Genomic DNA, 6,000 nt, shown 5'->3' with positions numbered 1-6,000 from the left:
TCCCTCCCTTCCCCCTCGCAGGCAGCTGCGTTGGGCGCAGATAGAAACGTCCGAAGCATCTGGGAAGCCATCAAACATCTGAGGGCCACCTCCCCGGGGTGTGGGAGCTGGGGATGGAGGTTATGCCTATCAGGGGACACAATTCACACCCATTTATAATCCGGCAGAGGGAGGAGCAGCCATGAGAAGGATAAAGCATCAGCCTTCACCTCTGGGGCTGTGGGTCCATCCATCCACCCTGCCGCTCCCACCGAACAGGGCGAGCTGCTGCGTTCCCAGCCGCCGGAGCGGCGCCTGCCCGCCCAGGAGGATGATGAGGGCTTCCCCGCTTCGGGCACATGGACCCGGCTCCTGGCTGCGTCCCCGGCTGCGCAGCATGTCCCGGCCGTGTGCCATCACTCCTGCTGCGAGTCACAGCACATCGTGGGGTTACAAAGCTCCCCAGATGCACTGGATCCTGCGATGCCCTCTGGCAGTGAGGATGCTCCTGGGTCTGCCAGCTCCTCGTCCCATGCAGCTGCCCAGGGCCCCCCACCAGCTCCAGCACCCCCCACCAGCTCCAGCACCCCCAGAGCAGGCAGGATCCAGCTCCCCCTGCTCTGGTCTCAATTCTCCTGTTTCCCTCCAAAACAGGAGGGAAATGGGGCATTTTGAGTCCTCCCAGGCAATATCACAACCAAGGAAAGCTCTTTGGTGGGTCTCCAGGTGGTGTTTTGACCCAGGCAAAACACAGGATTTTCGTCCAAGTTTGGAACTGGAGCTCCTGAAAAGGGACCTGGGCTTTAAGGTAATTGAAAAACGAAAATGAAACCCAGAGTGTTTAATTCCTGGAGCCACACTCAGCGCTGCCAAAACACCACCCGTCAACCAAAACCCAGCAAAGCCAACAGTCCAGAAGTTCTCGCAGCGAAACCAGCATGATTCCCCCCAAAACTGATCCCAGCAGACATTTTCAGGCAATTCTATTTGATTTCCCTGGTTTGCAGACAAAAAGCCAAAGTCCAAAAGCCAAGGGGCTGCGCTCCCAGGAGTTTCTAGAGGGGGTTTGGAGCTGGCTCCCCCCACCAGGAACTGTCACCAGCATTTCTCAGCCGGGCAGTAGGAAGGGCCCGGAGCTCATCCCTGTTCCCCAGGATCCAGTGCCGCAGCTGGCATCCCTGCGCCAGGCTTCACTGCCCAGGAGCCACCCTTGCTGCGGGCTGGGCACGAAGGACACGGCTCCTTCCATGCACCCCAAAGCCTCCCATCGCCAGGGCAGACCTGCAGCACTCGCCGCTGCAACACGGAAACCTGCAGGATCCAGCCAGTTCGCTAAGTGCAGCAAAACAAAACCGGGCAGCTGCCGTCCCGCACACACCGAGCTGAGCCAACACCTTGAAAACAGCCGGTGCCACGCGCTTCCAACCTGTTGCCTTACGGCAGGAGGAGTTTCTTCCTCTTCAAGTCGGCACGTCTCCTATTAATAGCAAAGTCCAGACCGGTCCAAGCTCTCCCGAGGAGGCAGGATGTGAAGCTGGCCAATGCCAAAGGCTCTTCCATCACTTTTTCTACGTATTTCCACCCTCAGGAGGAAATCCTGCCCCAGGAAGACGGGTTGGGTTTGGGATGGGAAAGCCCCCGACCCAAGGCAGCTGAAGGAGGGAGCTCTGCAGAGGAACCACCCAGAGCTCTGCATGGTGGGAGCTGAGTCTGCCATGGGGACAACGGGGTGTTTCCAGCCAGGTGTGGGGCAGGAGGCAGAGTGGGTGGGGGGCTGCCAGAGCCCCCCTTTGCAGTGAGGTGTGACAGCCACATGCTCAGCTGCACAGGAGATGCTGAACCTCACCCAGCACACCCAGCACCTGCGAAACAACGGGGGCACAGGGAGGAGCGAGGGTGAGACCTTTCCACAAAGCCACCCACTGCTGCATCCTGCCCAGTGTTCCCACGCAGCAGCTCCGGACCCCACAGCAGCTCCGACAACAGGGCCAAGACACCCTGTGCCTCCTCCGCTCCCCAGGCACACCCATGGTCAGACTTTCCGAATTACTCAACCCTCACTGCTCCAGCACCCAGCACCCACCCCCGGCGCCAGGTTTGCTCGGTGCCCGGTGTCCCCAGGGATGCTGGCGGTCAGGCTCTCCTCGGTGCAGCAGCTCTGCCGCTCGGTTCCTATGCAAATCTCGGCTTCCTCCGCGGTGAGCGCCCGGCGCGACGTGGTGTGGCTGGCTGCACGATGGCACGGGTGTACGTGCACCCAGCTGCACACCGGCCTGCTGGCAGTGATCCTGCGTGCACAGCCTGCACGGGGGCTCAGGTGGGCGAGGAGGGGCTGGAGGCCCATATACACTCAGGACAGCCCAGCAATGTAAAGCACGACACCTCCTCAGCCTTGGTGCATCCCGCTGCACCAGCGCCCAGGGGAAGAGTCCTGCCTGCACGGCAGAGCTGGGATGGGCTGGCAAGTGGCAGCGTGCTGCCCTCCCTGCCCACACTGCCCTTTGCCCGGCAGCTCAGCGGGCTGGGTGAGCCCCAGGGGACGGATCCTGCTGCTGCGATTGCAGCTGTATCCGTGCCACACGCTCCGCAGGGCTGTTCCCTGCTGCCGCGGGGCTTTCCCATACTCGGATGTTCCCGCAGCTGAACCGGTGGGGTGCACGGAGGACAGGCAGCTGCTGCGGTGCACCCCACGCTGCACGCCAGACCCAGCCCAATCTGCAACAGGAGCCCACTCCTTAGGCTGCTCAGCCCCACTTTGCCCACAGGATTTACGTGCTGTGGGAGAGAGCCGCAGCCCAAGGACACACCACAGACACAGGCCGGACACGCGTAGCTGCTCCACAGCAGCTGACATGCAGGGAAACGCCTCACTCGGGACAGGGTCACGGATGCTGCTGCTGCTGCTATGACCCCAGCGGTCCCTCCCCACGGCTCAGGACCGTGGGAGCCTCGAGCTCGCCAGCACCCCGGCCTGGCACACACCTCCCCTGCCCCGCAGCCCGGGGTGCCGGCGTGCACCGGCTGCACACACATCCTTAGCGTGCATCCAGGCAACGCTTGCACATGCATACGGATCACCTACTTACACTGCAGCATGGAAGGAGGGCTGGTGCCCAACTGCATGGTTGCTGGGCTGGAAAGGCAGCTCCTTTTGGCTCCCGGCAGCGGCGCAGATCCTCTCCCTGACCTCGCTTCCCTTGGTATTTAGAAGGGTGCTCCGGAGGCAAGGTGGGGCAGGCGCCTTGCTGGGGTGGTTAGCCCGGGAGAGTCGGGTGCCCTGTTTGCCAGGCAGGTTTCCCTCATCCCACAGCTCCCTGCTACCCTGTCCATCCCTCTTTGGGAGGAAAAGATTGATTTTTCTTGATCGCACTGGTGCTAGCTCACCCCGGCCCAGATCCTATAAACAATTACATTCGTGCTTGGCCTTATACACACGAATAGCTGTGGTTAAGTCAATATATCTCCTTTGCTTAGGGGTAACAGCTCGCGTATCTCCGGAATTTACTGTTAAATACCAGCATGAGCATTTCTGGAAGTTCAGATCAGTTCGGGATCCACAGCGCTGCACCGCAGGAGAGGAGGGAGCATCGCAGCTCGCTCCAGCACGCCCAGCATCCTCGCAAGTGCTTTCAGCCCCCACGCACGGTACTCAGAGCCCCACCGGGGCTTTGGCGGGATGAACCGACCCTTCCCGGCCGCACACGAGCGCTGGTTTGTCCCTGTCGCTGTCCCCATCCCTGTCCCCATCCCTGTCCCGGTGGGGCCACTCTGACATGATGGGAAAGCGCAGAAGCCCCAGCCCTGCCTCTCTACTTTGCTGACGGGCAACTTTACAATTTCACGGGGTCCATTTCATTGTTCTGCTCATAAAAATAACCCAACTTTCCGCTCACCGCCCCACTCCACGCCCGACGGTGCCTTTCAAGAGACCGAACCCCGCACCGTGCCCTGGGGGTACAGCGGCCGGGTACCCCCCCGCGTCGCCCGGGGGCTTTTGGGGTTTTCAGCCCTGAAAAAACCCAAGGCTGGGCTGAAGCTTTCGGGCAGCGCAGGGGGAACGACTCTCCGCATCCCCGAGCGCGACGCGATGGAGCTCCCACATCGCCTCCCAGGAGGTGAAATCATTTATATATCTATAAATTACTTTCTTTTTTTTTTAAGGAGAAAAACCCGGAACGAGCCGCTCATCGGATGAACCGGCCTGCTCCCACCACCAGCCCCCCCCCAGCCCCCGCTGTGGTCCCCCCGCTCCCCCCGGGGCGCAGCCCTACCTGCTCCGAGCGGGCTGCGGCGGCGGCGGCCGGGCCGGGCTGGGGCCGGGCGGCGGCGGGGCCGCGCCGCGGCGGCGGGAGGAGGAGGAGGAGGAGGAGAAGGAGGAGGAGGACGAGAGAGGGAGGGAGGGAGCGCGGCGGCGGACAATGGAGGGGCGCAGCGCGGCGCGGAGCCATCTCCCGGCGGCCCGCCGCATTGCACGGCGCCTGGGGCGGGGGGGGGGGCCAGGCTGGCCCCGGTGCCCCCCCCCCCCCCCCCGGCTTCTCCCTACATGTCCCCGGGACGCTTCCAGCCCCCGCCACGGAGCCCCCCGCATCCCCCCATCCCGCATCGCCCCCGCCCTGCTGCCGGCGGGATGGTCGATGGGCGATGAGTCGCTCCTGCTCCTTTGCCCGCAGCACCGGCCCCCTCCGCCACCTCAAAATGCTGCAGCCCCATCCCCTGGGGCATCCCCGGGGTCTCCGTCAGCACCCATCTCCCACTGCTTCCCACTGGGCTAGTACCTCCAGGGTGCGGGTGCTCCTCTGTACCCACTGGGGCTGGGGTGCTCGTGCTGGTCCCCAGAGCCCCCCCCGGTTGGTGGGGACACGCTCCCACCTGCAGCAGCCAGCCCCTGATAGGCATAACCTCCATCCCCGGCTGCACAAGGACGTTGTGGGCAACAGATGTGCTGGAGCCATCGCAGCGGTAGCTGTGACTTGTTTTTGCAGGCAGCTGGCCCTGCCAGGCCCTGGCAGACCGGGGTGATATTCACCTCCGAAACCCCAGCGCCGTGCTGGAGAGCCACGAGCCGTGCTGGGAGGGCTGCAGGTCACAGCCTGTGGTTTGCGTTTGGTGGTGACAGAGTGTTATCCCAGCCTCCCTGCTTCCCTGAAGATCCCCAGGAGATGGGAGGATGTTGTTGCAGGATTCACCATGGCCGTGTGGGGGAAATCCAGGGCTCCAGGGTCCCCTCGAGGCACCCCCCATCTCAGGGCCCCATCTCCCACCAGGCCCTGATGGAAAAACGGCCCCAGCCAGTGCTGCATCTGCCTGCAGAAGCCCACAGGCTGCACCTGCCCTCGGACAGTAAACATCACCCACGACATGGGGACGAGCTACAAGGGGGGGCTGCAGGTCAGCTGGAGAAATCCCACTAAATACACACACCCCAGTGTCCCCTGTCCTGGGACAGATTATTCCTTGTCCTTCTCTTTGCACTTTCCCTAACCCCCTTTGAAACACCTCAGGTTTCTCCAGCGCTGCCTTCCCAGCTGCATCCCACATATTGAGCTTTGCTGTGGGGAAAAGAGGCGAGTGGGACCCCAGGGCCCATGGTGGGGGACCCTCTTTCGCAGGGCACCCCTTGCCTGACAGCCCGCGCTGCACCTACGGGAAGAACAAGGTGCGGGATCAGCCCGCGTTGGTTTATCCGCACCCCGAGCTGTGCGGTAACCGTGGCAGTGCCCAGCCGGCTGCCGGGTGTCCGTGGGGATGCGGGCGGCAGTGGGGGGCGGGCGACCGTGCAGCCCGTGGGTAGGCAGATGTAGAGGCAGAGCAAAAGCTAAAATCGGAGCCCGGATAGCTCAGTCGGTAGAGCATCAGACTTTTAATCTGAGGGTCCAGGGTTCAAGTCCCTGTTCGGGCGATACAGTTTTCTGCTTTTTTTTTCACCTTCTACTTGATTTTTTTCCCCTCAAAACCCTTTTACACCCCCGGCAGGAGCGGCCTTTCACGCCAGCGGGTTCTGCTGTGTTCCCCGACATCCCT

The 6,000-nt window shown here is 62.6% G+C and overlaps 1 non-coding gene across 1 annotated transcript; it reads left to right on the top strand.

Moving 5' to 3' along the window:
* Positions 1-5,805: 5,805 nt before the first annotated feature.
* TRNAK-UUU (transfer RNA lysine (anticodon UUU)) lies at positions 5,806-5,878 on the top strand. The gene has a single exon. It is a non-coding gene; the product is annotated as a tRNA-Lys (tRNA).
* Positions 5,879-6,000: the final 122 nt, after the last annotated feature.

Source organism: Tauraco erythrolophus, chromosome 27 (assembly GCF_009769465.1).
Source record: "Tauraco erythrolophus isolate bTauEry1 chromosome 27, bTauEry1.pri, whole genome shotgun sequence".
NCBI lineage: Eukaryota > Metazoa > Chordata > Aves > Musophagiformes > Musophagidae > Tauraco > Tauraco erythrolophus.
Note: the sequence above shows the minus strand (reverse complement) of the source record. Positions and strands in the feature narration are given on the sequence as shown.